Source organism: Dermochelys coriacea, chromosome 6 (assembly GCF_009764565.3).
Source record: "Dermochelys coriacea isolate rDerCor1 chromosome 6, rDerCor1.pri.v4, whole genome shotgun sequence".
Taxonomy (NCBI): Eukaryota; Metazoa; Chordata; order Testudines; family Dermochelyidae; genus Dermochelys; species Dermochelys coriacea.
The window spans coordinates 104,850,004-104,868,330 of record NC_050073.1 but is presented as its reverse complement, the minus strand read 5'-3'; the positions used below and the strand labels follow the sequence as shown (position 1 = coordinate 104,868,330).

Sequence of the window (18,327 nt, the reverse complement as noted above, 5' to 3'; positions counted from 1 at the left end):
CTCCAGCGATCTAGTAAACGGTGCATTACCAGGCCATGTGGACTCTGCTACCCTGCAGTAAGTGTTCCGTAGTGCGCTTTGGTCAGCAGTACACAAAAGCGCATTGTGGCACTATTAATGCACAGTCACAGGATCCACATGACCCATTAGCGTGCAGCATGCTAGTGTGGTGAGATTCACACCCCAGCTATGCCACTTAGGGCTTGAAATGCTGAGCAGAGCAATGCCTAAACACCTTTAAAAATCTAGGCCTCAGTCCTTATTTAGGTAAAAACTTTCTTTGATTTTACTGGGTTTTGTCTGAATAAGGACTCAATAAAATACACAACCAAAGTAAGTCCTTCAGGAATTATTATTTCTACAGTAGCACTGCTGTGCATGGAACTTGATATACAAACGAAAATATTCCCCTTCTCCATATGATTTATAATCTAATTTATACATGGCACGCGACGGCAAGGGATGGCAAACAAAAGAGCAGGGGAGGAAATGGAGAAGGAAGAGGATTTACAGTGACTAAAGCCTATGGCTATAAAATGATTCTGAATCATTTTTATATTGGAGATAAGTGACTTAGTGCCACTAATACCATTGGCACTGCTGCAAGGAATGACACTGGTGAGGGACTTAATCCAAGAGCCTCTTGACTCATCAGCAGCTCCTGACGGTTAATTTTATATTTCTTTTTGTCCTTCTCCCCTTTCATCACTTGTCTAGCAGGAAGGCTGATGTGTGAAAGGATCTGATCTGTGCTGGGTTTATGTTAGGAAAGAAAGTGAGAAAGGAAGGATAAATGGAACAGAATAAATGTCTTAGAACTGTGCTGCTCCACTAATATTTGCTAATTGTAATCAGTCTAATAATACACAGAAGCTTGTAATAGGCTTACATAGAGGATTTTAAAGGAACATGGTCAGGTTAAAAATTGTGTTCAAAAATAAATTTCCTTAATAACTCCACATTAAAACTGAAAGAAATTTGAACATGAATTAATTTCCCATGATGTATGCTGGTGGTTAGCTTTCTGTGTTTCGCTCAGTTTAAACCAGTGATTCTGAACCAGGGAATGCGTACCCCTGGGGGATACTCACAGGTCTTCCAAGGAGTACTCAACTCATCTAGATCAGTGCTTCTCAACCTGCAGGTTGCAGCCCTCGCAGGGGGCGGGGGTCATCACAGGACAGGTTTGGTGGGGTCACAAGTGCAGGGCTGGCATTCAGGGGTGGCAAGCAGGGCAAATTTCTGGGGGGGCCATGCCATACGGGGTCCTGAGAAACTAAGTTATATGTTTCAATCCTGCTGTCTAAGGCTCAGGCTTCAGACAGGGCTCAGAAGTGCAAAACAGGCTCAAGTATCACACTGAAATGTAAGTACAATATTTATATTCAAATCAATTTATTTTTTAATTTTATGCTAAAAATGAGAAAGTCAGCAATTTTTCAGCAATAGTGTGCTGTGACATTTTTGTGTTTTTATGTCTGATTTTGTCAGCAAGTAGTTTTTAACTGAGGTGAAACTTGGGGTACGCAAGACAAATCAGACTCCTGAAAGGAGTACTAGTCTGGAAAGGTTGAGAACCACTGCTTTAAACAATGAAAACAGACCAGTCAATTTAATTGGTTTAGAGTCAGTTTTATTTTCCAGTTCTGATGCACGAACTAAATGGCGTAATATTTAGATTGCAGATATTTCAGGAAGATTTTAAATCCAAAACAAGAAGTCTAGCTTTAACTGAAATTAAAAGAAAAATTTTGTGGGGATATTATCAAAAATATGTTTTGTAAATACTGTCTGAACATTATGGTGATAAACCCTTTAGAAAATGCAGATAGATAAAGAAATAGATAATCTCAACTCCCTTTTTCTTTCTTTATTATTCATTACTTTTCTGTCACAAATTCAAATTTTAGACCTTAACCTACATGGCAGTATTAGTTTTGCATCATTATGAAGAATAACAAAGTGCCAATAAAATCACATGTATATGGCAGAGAAAAAATAACCATCTTACGCACTTTTTGAAATGAAGATCATTTTAATATGCACACTCTCCAGTTGGGGAGGTGGGAGAACAAGGGAAGAGCTAAAAACTAGCTGTTGTTAAAAAGGGAGAAGGAAATATTGATATTAGAAGTGAGTGAGGACTAGAGGTACAGAGGTGGTAGCAGACACTGGAGAGAATAGAAATATGGATGTTGGCCCCAGTTCCAAGCTATGCCTCCCAGAAGGAGCATCACAGAAACTATGGGAGCGGACAAGGGTGCTGCTTTTGTATTTCCATAGTTCAGAGACTGCCCTAATTTACAACCAAGCTGCTGTGATTTCCAAAGAATTGCCTGGTAGCTAAGAATAGTGAGAGCACTGTGTGTTATACTGATCCATAGATTCAATGATGCTGCCAGTCGGTGGTTTATTGTTCTCCCCTACATATCTCTTCTGACTCCCAGGCATGCCAGGGGCAACATCAAGAAGTTTTGCTGGCCCTAGGGGTACACCATGTAGTAGGGAACTCTCCTGTGCTGAAGTAATTCTCAGGGGAGAGAGCTAGCTACTTTCCAGCCCCTTTACACCACAGAGCAGAGTAAATGGTCCAAAACATAGCCCACAATCTGGACCACTAACTTTAATAGAAGCAGGAGCAAGCCCATAAAATGTGAGAGGAATTATGTATTCATGGCTTATAGTTAGGGATGGACAAGCTGAGTAGAGTTGGAGGTTATGCAAACTTCTCAGATTATTTTTGGAGATTACAAAACAGATTAATTAAAAAAAATTAAAAAATCTGGTTCCTGTGATTTAAATGAATACAGCCAAATTCATGTCTGAAATAATTCCCATGAACCCGGTGAAGTTACACTGGTGATGAAGAGAAGCAATGGATTTTTTCCAAGTGTGATTCAGTTTTTCTTTTAAAAAAACCCACAGGAACATGTTTTTGTAGTGGACAGAAACCCTATGCCATGTATTTGGGATGGAAGTCTTGCCCCATTGCCCTCTTCCCCACCCTTCTTCCTCCTTCCCCCCGCTAACCTGGCATAAATGTGTGACCTCCATGTACTGAATTTATTTTTTCTTTCATTTTTTCTCTGCTCCTTTTTCCAGATCCTTTCTCCTAAGAGGAAGATAAATCCAGTACAATTCCAGCTGTACTTTTGAACCCATGTTTGAGTGGGGTTGAACTTTGGTGTAATGAGATGGTCCATCCCAATTACATTAAATAATATACCTCAAATGCACATAATTAAAGGCTGTAATTCTGTTTGGGCTTCTAGTAACATGAACAAGCAGCTCACATTTCACTGTTTTGGTTTTGGGTTGTCACCAGATCCCTTGATAGAATTATACATTTATTATATACAATTAAGGAAACATTATTCCTTATTAGAGCTGAGCAAATATTGGAAGACAAAAAATTTCTCTAGATCTTCACTCAAAGTTGAAAACTACTTTTTGTGTTTGCTTTCCATGAACAGACACACAAACTTTATTATCACAAATACTCATGACAAGCAAATGTTAAGCCTGAATGCTCAAACATTCACCTACAGCAAATTCTGGCATGTGTGGCCAACTAGTAATATGCAAAAGTCAAAATTTGTGATGTGTTGAGTAGTCCAAAAGTATTTCATCTTCCCCTTGTACAGCAAAAACATGGTCTGTCCTAAAAGATTGTATTAAAAAGAGGTGATCAGCTAGCTAGTTCTCATAGCCCAACTGAGTTTGGACATAAAATTAATACTGCTGCAATTAATCAGATTTGCAAAGCAACGATAGAAAGTAATGGTCCATCCTGCCAGCTGTTAGCAGGGCCTGGAGGGCATAGTGATTGCATGATATATGGAATCACATTCTTTTTTAAACAGGAGACATTTATAAAAGAAAGCAAGTACAAATTATAGACACAAACAGTCTTGCACACAACTTGAGTTCCCATTTCATCTCTCTTGTTGACCATGGACCACACCCGGTCTGGAAACCACAGAGATATCTAGTGGTTCAATAATATTCTGCAAGTAAACACATCAGTACAGAGATTATTAGGGGGCTTCTACATCCATAGTGGCTAAGATAGTGTTTTCAGGAAGATCACTGATGGATTGTAGTTTCCTCAGGAAGTCAGTGGGATCAGAGGGTAATAAAACACCATCTTAGCCACTATGGATGTAGAAGCCCTCTACACCAACATTCCACTCAAAGATGGACTACAAACTGTCAGGAACAGTATTCCCAATACTGTCATGGCAAACCTGGTGGCTGAACTTTGTGACTTTGTCCTCACCCATAACTATTTCACATTTGGGGACAACGTATACCTTCAAATCAGCGGCACTGCTATGGGTACCCGCATGGCCCCACAGTATGCCAACATTTTTATGGCTGACTTAGAACAACGCTTCCTCAGCTCACATCCCCTAATGCCTCTACTCTACTTGCACTACATTGATGACATCTTCATCACTTGGACCCATGGAAAAGAAGCCCTTGAGGAATTCCATCATGATTTCAACAATTTCCATCCCACCATCAACCTCAGCCTGGACCAGTCCACACAAGAGATCCACTTCCTGGACACTACAGTGCTAATAAGTGATGGTCACATAAACACCACCCTATACTGGAAACCTACTGACTGCTATACTTACTACGTGCCTCCAGCTTTCATCCAGACCACACCACACGATCCATTGTCTACAGCCAAGCTCTATGATACAACCGCATTTGCTCCAACCCCTCAGACAGAGACAAACACCTACAAGATCTCTATCAAGCATTCTTACAACTACGATACCCACCTGCTGAAGTGAAGAAACAGATTGACAGAGCCAGAAGAATACCCAGAAGTCACCTACTACAGGACAGGCCCAACAAAGAAAGTAACAGAACACCACTAGCCGTCACCTTCAGCCCCCAACTAAGACCTCTCCAGTGCATCATCAAGGATCTACAAACTATCCTGAAGGATGACCCATCACTCTCACAGATCTTGGGAGACAGGCCAGTCCTTGTTTACAGACAACTCCCCAAACTGAAGCAAATACTCACCAGCAACCACACACCACACAACAAAACCACTAACCCAGGAACCTATCCTTCCAACAAAGCCCCTTGCCAACTGTGTCCACATATCTATTCAGGAGACACCATCACAGGGCCTAATCACATCAGCCACACTATCAGAGGCTCATTCACCTGTGCATCTACCAATATGATACATGCCATCATGTACCAGCCATACCCCTCTGCCATGTACATTGGCCAAACCGGACAGTCTCTACGTAAAAGAATAAATGGACAGAAATCAGACATCAAGAATTATAACATTCGAAAACCAGTTGGAGAACACTTCAATCTCCCTGGTCACTCGATTACAGACCTAAAAGTCACAATATTATAACAAAAAAACTTCAAAATCAGACTCCAATGAGAGACTGCTGAATTGGAATTAATTTGCAAACTGTACACCATTAAATTAGGCTTGAATAAGGACTGAGAGTGGATGTGTCATTACACAAAGTAAAACTATTTCCCCATGTTTATTTCCCCCCACTACTGTTCCTCACACGTTCTTGTCAACTCCTGGAAATGGCCCATCTTGATTATCACTACAAAAGGTTTTTTCTCTCTCTTGCTGGTAATAGCTCACCTTAACTGATCACTCTCATTATAGTGTGTATGATAAAACCCATTGTTTCATGTTCTCTGTGTATATATATATCCCCACTGTTTTTTTCCACTGCATGCATCTGATGAAGTGGGTTTCAGCCCACAAAAGCTTATGCTCAAATAAATTTGTTTGTCTCTAAGGTGCCACAAGTATTCGTGTTCTTTTTGATGTTTGGAAGGCAGTCTTTGTAGTGGTTGCTGGAATAAATAAACTCTTAGTTGTTCAACCTGTGCTGCCTCATAACCAGAGCTGGGCAGGAAATGGTTTTCCCATCCAACAAATATTTTTGAGAGTTTGGTTGAAAAAATTGGGAATTGTTTCCCCTGTGAAAATTTTTGAACAGAAAATTTCATTTTGTTAGAAATTTCCTTGGAAATTTCCAATTTTTTGACAAAATGATTCAAAATGGATTTTATTTATTTATTTATTTATTTATTGCAAAAGTGTGGGTGGGTGTTTAAAAAGACAATTTTTATCAGATAAAAAAATCTCCGCCCACTCTCCTGTCCTGGGCTTTGTGTGTTTTTCCCAGCCTAACCTCTTATTCACATACCTCTTCTCATTTTGTCTAAAATATCGAAAAACCTCTCTGAACCCTCTTGACAATTTCCCAAACCCTACTAGGGAAAAATGTGATATTAGAATGATGGGTGTGGAAGGTAGATAGCAGTTGTGATGCTGGCAGACCAGGTTCCAGCTCATGTGAAAGCCCCAAGGCCTCAACTGAACACTGACACATGCACAGCTGGAAAACAGCCTATCTCACCTATGTGTTAGTATTGGTGAAGGAGGTATTACATTTATAACAATGTGTTTAGACTTTATGAAATGCTTGTAAGTTGCTGCATACATTAATCTGATTTATAATATCTGTTTTCCATGTTAAGTGTTTGCTCTGAAACTGTAAACCCCCACAGTCAGGAGAGAAGCATTATCACGGGTGGAATACTAGTTTGCCACAAGAGGTATTTCCTGCCCAACAAAAGAAGGCCCTTAGACACCAGACAAGCTATTGTGGAATATCAGAGGACATTAGACTTTGCTGATTTGCCCTCCCCCCCCCCATACACATGGGTGACGTGCAAGAGGACTCATCCTAGCAGCTTGAACTCTGGGGAAGGGAATAAAAACCCTGACAAGCAGACACTGGATCTCTATGCTGCTTGGATTTTGGAAAATCCCTTGCAAAATTTCTAAGCATAAGCAAGGGATCCTCAGCTGCTTAGCCTGGGTTAGTCCTAGAGGACATATAGATCTTGCATACTACAGCAGCCTCCATTACTTTTTGGAATCTAAGACTGTAACTCATTTGTGTGTTATGTTTACCTGCTTTAGTCTTGTAAATAACTCTCATTTCTTTTTCTTAGTTAATAAATCTTCAATTAGTTTATTATTGGATTGGCTATGAGAGTTATCTTTGGTATAGGATCGAAGGTGCAATTAATCTGGGGTAAGTGACTGGTCCTTTGGGACTCAGTGTAATCTGAATGATGATGTGATTTTTGATGTAAGGGACTATCTATCACAAGGCAAGCTTATCTGGGTAACAAGATAGATTGGAGCACCCAAGGGGACTGTCTGTGACACCATGGTTAAGTTGTTAAAGTGCCTGAGCATTTACACTTGATTCTTGGTAAGTGAAATCTGAGTGCAGAATTCACAGCCAGTTTGGGGATTGTGCCCTGCTTCTTAGCAGTCTGATCTGAGGTTGGTATTCATTCTCCTGAGCCACTCCAGACAGCTTGATGGCAGACTGCCAATCCCAAGCATTCAAAAAAAATCATGAATTATTTTGCATTTTTGAATGAACTGAAAAAGTAGGGAAAAAATCATTTGAGGTCCACCTAAATATTTATTCAACCCAAAATCCGATGTTTCATTTTGCTTCTGGGGGCTTGTCACACTTTTGTTTTTAAATTGAAGTGAAGTTCACAATGAAAAACCCTTTCAAATTGAAGAATTGAAAGATTTCATATTGAAAATATTGAAACAAAATGTTTAGATTTTTTTACAGATTTCTTTTTTTTTTTTTTTTGGCCAAACAACTTTGTGAATTCAATCTGAATTCACAAAATGTTTGGATTGACCTGAAGCTGCATTTTTTAATCTAAAAAGAGTTTCAGCTGAAAAACGTTGCCCAGCTCTAAGTTGGAGTTCTTTTTGTTCTCTTTCTGGTTTGAACCCTTAAGGTGCACTCAGTTCACATTTTACAGCTTTTTCCATGTAAACTAAAATGTTGAAGGGGTGGTTAAATGAAAGCTGAGAGTCTCATGATACCAGCTACTCAGCTTAAAAAAACCCACACCAAAAATCACAAGACTTGGCAACACTGAGATGGATCAAACATTTCAGGAGCCGTTCCCTGGAGAAAATTACTGCCATCTCACGGGTTCAATACCCTCACACAAACTGTTATGCCTGAATTGCCCTTTTGGGACTGATTGGAAATGCAGGAAACAAATCCCTCAGGGTTGGGAGATACCAAAGTCTGTTGAAGATGACAGATCAGTCTTGCAGGAACACACCATCTCATTCATATCATCACTGGAAGCACTTCAGTTTTAAAAAAATAAACTGCTTTTTTATTTCATACCCAGATCACTGATAACACCACTTCCTTATCTTGCTATAGTAATAATAACTTGGTACTTCACTAGTTGTTTAGTGATACAGTAGGACCTCAGAGTTACAGACACCTCGGAAATGGAGGTTGTTTGTAACTCTGAAATGTTCGTAACTCCAAACAAAACATTATGGTTGTTCTTTCAAAAGTTTACAACTGAACATTGACTTAATGCAGCTATGCAGAAGAAAAATGCTGCTTTTAACCATCTTAATTTAAATTAAACACAGAAACAGTTTCTTTACCTTGTCAAAGCTTTTTTTTAAACTTTCCCTTTTTAAAAAAAAGAGTTTACATTTAACACAGTACTGTATTTGCTTTTTTTTGTCTCTGCTACTGCCTGATTGCATATTTCCTGTTGCAAATGAGGTGTGCGGTTGACCAGTCAGTTCATAACTCTGGTGTTCGTAACTCTGAGGTTCTACTATAATCTGGCAGGATTGGCAGTGTCACACCAACTACACAAAACATATGTATTTCGTTGGAACAAATAATAGGGACTTTGAAATTTCCTGTTTCTGGGTGGTGAAGCAATGAGTGCTGGGACAGAAAACTCTATGCTCCTAGAATCAGTCTACAATTGTAAAAGTGTTGCCTATTTTACAAAAAATGTACACGAAGTCCCTGAACACCGGCAGAAACAAAGAACTGCTCAGAAATTCCCAACTCTGTCACTCCAGTGAGCTCTGGACCCAAGAAACTCTGTCCCTCTGCTTCCCCTCAAGATCACATTCACAGCTGTTTCTTCAGACCTTCTGCTTCCAACACACATAGCCTATAACCAACATCCTATTCCATCCATTTGTGCCACAGGGAATCCCTGAGTCCATAAGCTTAGTTCTATTCTGATATGCAGCCATTTGCCTTGGGTGGACCCAACAACCCCAAGCTGTTTTACTATACAAGTGGAGGGGGGTTGATTGCTCCTTCTGTTCAGCCTGAAGGAGGGTGCTTTCAGGCACACCCACTGGTTTTGTGAGTTCTGTGATGGTCTTTGGATCAAAGGCTAGGTCTACACTAGAAACTTTTGCCAGTATGAATTAACCAAATTTGAATTAGGTGCCCTGCACTCGTAATGTGAATAAAATACGCTCTGACCATTGGGGCTAAGTACCACAAGCACAGACGCCAACTTCCCTGGTGCCAATAGGTGCTCGCACCCTCCTAACCCCGTCCCAACTCCGCCCCCTCACTGCCCCATTGGACCCCTCCCCAAATCCCTACCCAGGCCCCACCTCTTCCCCAAGCACACAGCCGCATTCCCCCTCCTCCCTGCCTCGTGAAACAGCTGTTTCGCAGCACAAGCACTGGGAGATGAGGGGGAGGTGGAGGCACAGCAGAGGTGAGCTGGAGTGGGGGGCAGGGTGGGGAGCTGCCGGTGGGTGCAGAGCACTCACCAATTTTTCTTTGTGGGTGCTCCAGCCCCGGAATCGGCGCCTATGGCCACAAGCACTTTAAAGTTCTCACACAAGAAAGAATCTTGGTTGTTAAACTATCATCAGAAAGACCGCACACAGAACTGCATGGAATTCGGTGAATCCTCCTGGAGAGGAATGACTGAGCTGACCCATCTAGGGATCTGAGTCCAGGCCCATCTATCTATTTACAGCTAGATATCTGTCTTGGAGGCCTCACTGCAATGATTTAGGAAAGATGAAAAAGCATAAAAAAAACCCAAGTGTGAAATCATTCTGAGAAACGTGTTCTAAACAACAGCATATGGTCACTAAAAATAGTTTTCAAATAAATTCATAACATAAGACATCCTGGGCTTAACAGGGGATTAGCTGGGGTGTCATTTTTTCCTCAATCATATCAGTTATTAACAAGGGCTTAACTTTTCGGTAAAACCTACAATTTGAATGACTCTCTCTGTATCTCTGCTGGACGGGAAGGAGAGACTCCTGCTGGGATAACTTACTCAGCTCAGTAAACTCTACAGGCAGCAGCTCAAATGCACTGCAAGCAAACCTGCTTTTTAATCGGCTAGTGTTGGGTTCTGAAGCAGATTTTTTTAAAATAACTTGTGTGGAACTGAGGATCTGCAGGGTTGTTCTCTCTCATCAGAGCATGTGGTGAGGAGCGGCATGGATTGCTGCTGGGTCCTGACGCTTCTGGCCTGCGAAGGTTGCTAGTGGTTCTTCATTTTTTTCATCCACTTTGCCCTGTGGTGGTGTCTCCTACAACCTCGCTCCTGGCAATTGTTGCAACAGCATAGGCTTAACCATTTTACTGGAGGGAAGCTAATGTGGAAGCTACGGTGCTTGGCAATTTTGCTAATTTTCATCTAGTGATCACTGCTGACCATCATTCATGGTGGAAACCTACTTATGTTGGTCAGCTGATAAGGGCATCACAAGGAAATCTAAAGTTTAGTGAAAAGAAAAGGAGTACTTGTGGCACCTTAGAGACAAACAAATTTATTAGAGCATAAGCTTTCGTGAGCTACAGCTCACTTCATCGGAGCTCACGAAAGCTTATGCTCTAATAAATTTGTTAGTCTCTAAGGTGCCACAAGTACTCCTTTTCTTTTTGCGAATACAGACTAACACGGCTGCTACTCTGAAACCTGTCATTATGAAAGTTTAGTGAACATTCTTTTCAGCAACTCACTCCTTGGGCCTGACTCTGTTCCTCCATAAGTCAATGGGAGCTTGACACTGACTTCACTGGGACCCACAGTCATGAATAGCCGGTTTCAAAGACACCTTCAAGTCCCTGCAACTCAAGGTTCTTTCTGTTTGCAGATGCTATCAGACTGATAAAAACAATGAGGAGTCCAGTGGCACCTTAAAGACTAACAGATTTATTTGGGCATAAGCTTTCATGGGTAAAAAACCATTTCTGCCCAAATAAATCTGTTAGTCTTTAAGGTGCTACTGGACTCCTCGTTGTTTTTGTGAATACAGACTAACACAGCTACCCCTCTGATATAAGACTGATGTACCCCAAAATGAACTTTAGGGGAACAAACCCAGCAATGCTAGAAAACTCTTTGCATGGTACCTTCTGCCATACCAGGCTACAGGAAGATTACCTCCAAGGGATGAACCTTTTCCTATCTAGGAGCCAAATTCTGAGGTCATTATTCTATGGGAGCTGAGGATCATAATAGTCACTCTTCCTATAGATTTTGAAACATTTTTGACATCTTCTGTGTGAATAGCCCAATAAATATAATGTATCAGAGCGACATGGAGTTACCTCTGTGTCTGTCATAGACAGTGGCTTAATGTATTATTATTAAACCCATTAGTTAGTTGGAAGTGTTTTAGACTCATTAGATGACTGTTACAGGTTTAAAGGGAAAATTCTGACATAAACAGTCGTCCCACAAACAAGGGCAATCCAGAGCTTGCCAAATCAAGCCCATGAATTTAAAAGGAGATTCAAATATGGAAAGGAATATATTCATTTGGACCCAAACCTTTCAAACTGCAGCATCTGCAAACTTAGGCACACTGGAAAAAAATCACAAATGTTTTAAAAGCAAACAAATTGCAATGGTTCACACAGCTCTGTGCTACCCTCTGTGAATAGAGGAGGGATTTACATTCATAATACCTACTGTGTAAATGAGTTGAAATAATCACACTTTGTTTGTTTAGAGTTTTCAATCCTTAAATATAAAAGCTCCTGACAAACCTGGTGGTTAAGTATCATCACTGCTTTGCATATGAGCAAACTGAAGCACTGAGCAAATAACTTGGATAAGTGACTTGCCCAAGGTTACAAAGTGAGACAGTTAGTTGCCATTTGCACAAGTGGATCTTACCTTTGAGATAGTGCAAACTGTGACTGTTAGTGATTTATTTCAGAGTAGCAGCCGTGTTAGTCTGTATTCGCAAAAAGAAAAGGAGTACTTGTGGCACCTTAGAGACTAACAAATTTATTTGAGCATAATGCATCCGATGAAGTGAGCTGTAGCTCACGAAAGCTTATGCTCAAATAAATTTGTTAGTCTCTAAGGTGCCACAAGTACTCCTTTTCTGTTAGTGATTTAGTGTCTATATGCACTGGAGGTTTGCACTGGTGCAGCTACACTGATTACTGGAGCTAGGACAAACCCACAGGGTAGACAAAGCCCGGGTACAGAGCATAACTGGGTACAGGTCTCACTTCCCCATTCTCATTTTCTTTGGCTTTGATGATGAAGGACCAGATTCTGCTTTCACTGGCGTTAGACTGGATTTACACAAGTGTAACTGGGAGCAGATTCTAGCCCCATGGCTCTCTCCCTTTAACAAGATTGCAGCAATTTTGACATTGATTAGGAAGCTTTCAGGTTTCAGCACTAGCCAACAAAAGATCTGAGGGCAGGAGTGGGGTGAAGCCATGAAAAGACTACTGCAGCCACATCTCTCTGAAACCACAGTGTTTTAAAATCTCCAATTAGTCCTTACTCAAGAGTTGTTTTAACCAAGGTTTATATTCTAATGACCTTCTGTAGCAGGTGGATTCTTCACACAGTACATTTTAACTCTTTATGTTTCTTTGACTCCTTTTGGTATTGTGGACCATGGGGTGCTCTTGAAATGCTTCATGCATAGAGAGGGCTTTTCACGCTATTTTTGACATGTTTTCATTCATGTATCTCAGCAGGGCTAGCTTGTTACCACAAATCTACCTCTGATGTTATTCCTGTGAAACACAGACTCCTGGGGGCTCTAGATTCACATTTATGTTTCAATATCTGTGGGCCTGATTATGATGATTCATAGATTTTTAAGGCCACAAGGGATCATTATTATTATTTATTATTTGTATTGTGTGAGCATTTAGGAGCTTTAGTCATGGACCAGGCCATGACACAGGACAAAAAGACACCATCAAAGAACTTACAATCCAAGTAGTACACCAGGTTTCATTGAACCAACATTGTCTGATGGAACAACATTCCACTGGAAAATCTTTGAATGATCATCTGATTTTCTGCATAGCACTGGCCATAGAATTTTGCCAAATGATTCTTGCACCTAGCCCAATGATTCTGTGGTGCATTCATCATCAACAACTCTCACTGAATTATGAAAGGTGTTGAGGGTGCAGAGCAATTTGCTGGACACAGCCATTAGTGCTTCTTCTGATGTACATAATTCTACAATGGTCTCAGTGGACACCTCTCACGTGCTAAAGTGCTCACGCAGTGCTTTTCATTTGCAGATTTCAAAGTGTTTTGCAAAGGTGGGCAAGGATCCATTAATCCACTTTTACAGAGACTGATGTGCAGAAAGGTGAAATGTGTTCTCCAAAGGCACACAGCAAGTCCATAGTAGAACCAGGAACAGAACCCACTGGTCCACCTGCCACATGCTAGTGTTCCTTTTTGATGTGAGCAACTTTGCATCAGTGGACTCAGCATTTTTCTTCACGATACATATTAGCTGATTTTTAACTTTACCCTTTTAGGAATATTTCTAAGCTGTGGCCATTGTTTTTGTAGACTGATTTGAAATATGGTTTGCCATGTACTAGACAACTGCAATGCTGAACTTGCAGGCCTTCCAGGGTAGCACTGTACAAGTGTAACACTACAGATGCTGGTCGCCATGGGTGGGATTGAACCAGTGACCTCTGGAGCTTAGTGCATGAGCCAAAAGCCAACTGCCCATTAGCTAAGGCCATAGAGCAGACTCATTAATTGCTTTCTCTCTCTAAGTGGTCTCAGTACCACTACATGGGACAGAACACCACACCCAGAAGGTGTGAGGGTTACATACTTCCCCTAGCTAAGGAATCATGTCCCATTCTTCAGAGTCTTCCCAGTTGAAATCCCGGATGAGCCCCCACTTGTAATGCCAATAGACCCTGATCATCGGCAGGCAGGATCAAACCTGGGACCTCTAGAGCTTAGTGCATGAGTCTCTACCACATGAGCTAAAAGCCAACTGGCTGTTAGCTAAGGCTGTAGAGCAAACTCATTAATCTCTCTTTTTAAGTGGTCTCGGTGCCACTAGATTGGACAGAACACCACACACAGGTAGTGTGTGGGTTACACAAGCTCCAAACAACCAGCAAAGGCATCTGTCTCCTCTGGACTTAATAGTCAGGGCCAAATTTTCTGTTGGTGTAAAGGGACACAGCCCCATGGACTTCAACAGAGTTGCACCCATTTACAATAGCTGAGAATTTGGTCCTCAGAGCATATTTCCCCAGTGCTGAAAAGTTTATGGTGGTTTCCTTTTATTGATTACAAGGTTGGTCTAGCATTACTGTCTGGGGCATTTGCAGGGCCCAGGTCTTCAAGCATCTGAACATGAGCTCTCTGTGTGTCCTTACCTGACTCCGGCCTTGGCAAACTTGCTGAGAGACCTCAATAAATAAGGCAGTTCTGCACAAAGAGCAGCCTATTTTGAGTGGGGTTGGGAAGCTAACATTTACGCCCGAGAGGACCAACAATCATGAGAGGGCTGGCTTATTCCAGTTAATCAATAGCTCTGATCTGTATTGGGTAGTTGGGGCAAACACAAGAAATAAGGCTCAGAACCTCCTCCTTACCCCAGGAAATTGGGGGCACTAATTTTATATTGCACATAGCCCTTGCTGACATAACATGAGCATGGGGCCAATTGTTAGGGTCTGATCCTGCAAATGCATGAATTTAATGAGATTACGCATCAAGTGCCTAAGAATTTGTTGGATTGGGCTCTTGCTCTGCAAAATGTCTGCTCCTGCCATAAAGAACAAAAAGCTAAATACTTTCCACTGGGCCTCCTTAAAAACCATTTCAAAGCCTGGTTCTAATTTCAAAAGGGCCTGCATAAAAATGGGGCCATTTCCCCGGACAGATCTGCTCCCTGTACGTCTGCTGTGCCATCCCTCCTGCTTTTAGTGATAAAAGTACATTTTTATAATTTCTGATTCCCATTAGTCCTGCAGAGACAACGTGACTATGGGAGAGTGAGCTGGATTCTATTTCCTTTCACACATTATCAACAGCACTGCTAACCAAGTTCTCAATGCAGGCCCAAATGTACCCCTGCGTAACCTGACTAGATGGTGTGACTAGTAAGACACCTGTACTGCCTATAAGTTCCTGGGATATCCCTTTCCCGAGAAGCACACCCCATTTTAGCCAGGTTCCCACAACATCTCTAGGACATATTGAAATGTACAATTCTCATCTGATGTGGGGTGATATTTAATGAGGTGTTCAAGAACACACTTCATAGGTTTTTTTTCCCTTCCTCTGTAGAATCAAATATAAGAGTTTGGGAGGAAGAGTACTGGGCTCCCTGACACATGCGGCAGAGCTAGAGAAATCAATTATCTTTCTTCCATATGTGAGCAACATTTTACTGAATAAAAGATAACGGATGTATCGGTGAGATTCTCTGTATTTGAACTATAGTGCCCACTCTTGGCAATAAAAATCTATATCACAGCACAGCTGAATTCTCCAGGACTATAGTAAAAGAATGATGCTATTCACAAATATTCTGTACTGTTACTCTCTCATGATGCAGTTTCTGAGGGGAAAATAAGTGAACAGACATTTTAAGGACCTTTCCTTGACTTCAGAGGTTTATCTGAAGTCTGAGAGGTTGTGGTAAGAACCAGAACCATTATGACTCACTTGTTCCTAATCAAAATGCTGGGAGCATGAAAGATTGTTCAGTTATACAGAGACTGAACTCTGTCTTCTTACAAGAGAAAAATAATACACACCCAGGGAAGCACTTAAATAATTGATGTGTTTTGCTTTTATCTGCATGTAGCAATGACTGTAAATCTATGTACCTAGCACTAATGCATAGCATCGGTATATCAATAATTGCTAATAAGAAAGAAACTGAAGGCAGTGCACTTGTCCTGAAGTGACTGATCCTTCTTTCGTCTTTATCTACTCATGTCACAATAGTCTAGGAAAATTAATGGAATAAATTTAAAAATTCTGTTCACTAATTGATCATTTTGATCTCAGCACTTTAAAGAGCACAAGCACATTTTGGGTGGAATTCAGTCCAGTGTGACAGTGCCTTATTTTAAACATTTCTGCAACTCTGACAGTTTCTGTGTCTCATATGCTATATTGAAAAGACAAAATGAAACTTCTTTCTACAGGCTGTTGTCTTCTGCCCATTTCACTTTCTATTCTGAACCAATGAAAGATTGTATTCATATGGGAACCTAACATAAGTCACAAGCCTCTGTGTTACAGAAGTAAAAACTCAATGTTTAGACCCTGAAAAGCTGCCTAGTTCTTTCTAATTCAGAAATATGAATTTTACTATTAAATGAAGTTTATTGTTAAAAAGTTACGTTGGCCAGTTCATATCCTGCTATTTAAAATCAAAAGGACATATTCAACAATATTCTCTGTAATGTTTATCTGACCTGAACAATTATGCAACTGTTTCTATTACATTCTTGTGTAGGCTGAAAGTAGTGTAGAAATTTTGGCATTCATTTACTGTAACTTTAAACTTTAATTTGTAGAATTGTTTATTAGGCATATACATTCCAAAAGGTTGTTACAATTATTTTTTATAAGATTAACGTTGTAATGTGGCTAGACAATACAGACCTATTTATAGTACAGAGTAAATACACACACATACACACACTGTGCTATAAATAGATCTGTATTGTCTAGCCACTTTACAATGTTAATCTTAAATATATTACTGTAACTTTTTTGCAAGTCTATTGTCTAGCCCCATTCAACATGAGTCTTAAAAATACGAGGTCAAATGTTGGCCTCAATTACACCATACAATTCTCATTGGAATCAGTAGGGTGGTATTTGGACCATCATGTTGTAATCATATTGTAACAGAGAATTTTCTATTCATGTTTTATACCCTTATTTACAGAGATTTTATTAATAAAGTTTTAATCTTCCAAATAGTGGTGGAAAAAATGTTACCATCAAGGGAATTCCCCAAATCCATTAACATGAGACAAACTGTCAGCAACTAGAATATTAAAAATAGTTTAATAACCACATACAGTGCAACAGCGATACTTATGACTCTACACACGCACAGCACTAAATCCAGGAAATCACATGTGGTGTCCACAGGTTTGGCTACCACCCAGCTATCTCTGCCCCGTATCAGGGAGAGTGAAAAGAGCATGGGTCAGCCATGATGTCTGATACAGGAGGTAGTGAGTGGATTGGAGACGTTGCCAAGATGACTGGAGAAGGAGGGGAGAATATGAGAACGATGGTGAGGAAACCAAACCTCCTGCTCTGAACAGCCTGCAAGTGCGGGAAAGTTTCAGAGCTGCATCCAGATCCAAACTTTACAGCTCGGCCTATCTCTGATATTTATTCCCTTCTTCATCCAACAACTCCCATCCTCCCTCCCTCAAAAAAAAACCCCAAACCCATAAAGCTACACACTATCAACAACTTTCTGCAAAGGAAACATCCTGGGCCCTTGCAATTGCAAAAATAATTCAGATATAAGCAACTTTCACACCCATCATGCCTTGCATGCCAAATATCAGTTTCATCATTAATATCAGATGCCAGCTAAATATTGTCAATGTTGTCCTGAAATATCCCTGTTCAACTCAGAGTCCTTAATAAGCACATATAGCTCAAGCTGTTAAAGTCAAGGCCAACTTTGCTGAAGAAGGGAAGCTATTCTGGTATGGTATCAGCCCATTGATAAGGTAAGCAAGACATTTTCATCTTCATAGACTTCAGCTCTGCCTTCATACAATGATAGCAACCTTCTGCTGGCATAGGAAATTGCCCATGGTGCAGCTTATGCTGAACTAAAATATTCATATTTTTACCCTTTTTTTAAAATATTGCCTCCTCCCTGAAGTGGAAAAAATGGTTCATCCACTTTACCCCCCTCTTCACCTCCACTTTTAAAGCAAGAACCTGGTCTCTTACTCTCTGCCATCACAAGCCAGTCAAATTAAATTATTCCACTATAAATATGAGAAGACAAATGCTTGCAATGACAAAATACAAGTAGTGTTTTTAAATAGAACGCTTTTATTTAACAAAAGCCTTGGCACAGAATCGCTCCAATGTCCCCACAAGAATTTCCTTTCATGCAGAAAATCTAGCAAATGT

The 18,327-nt window shown here is 40.5% G+C and overlaps 1 protein-coding gene across 2 annotated transcripts in view; it reads right to left on the bottom strand.

Annotated features, from left to right (window-relative positions):
• Nucleotides 1-18,327, bottom strand: part of EML1 (EMAP like 1) — a 210,760-nt gene that overhangs the window by 191,590 nt on the left and 843 nt on the right. The gene's annotated exons all lie outside the window — the stretch shown is intronic.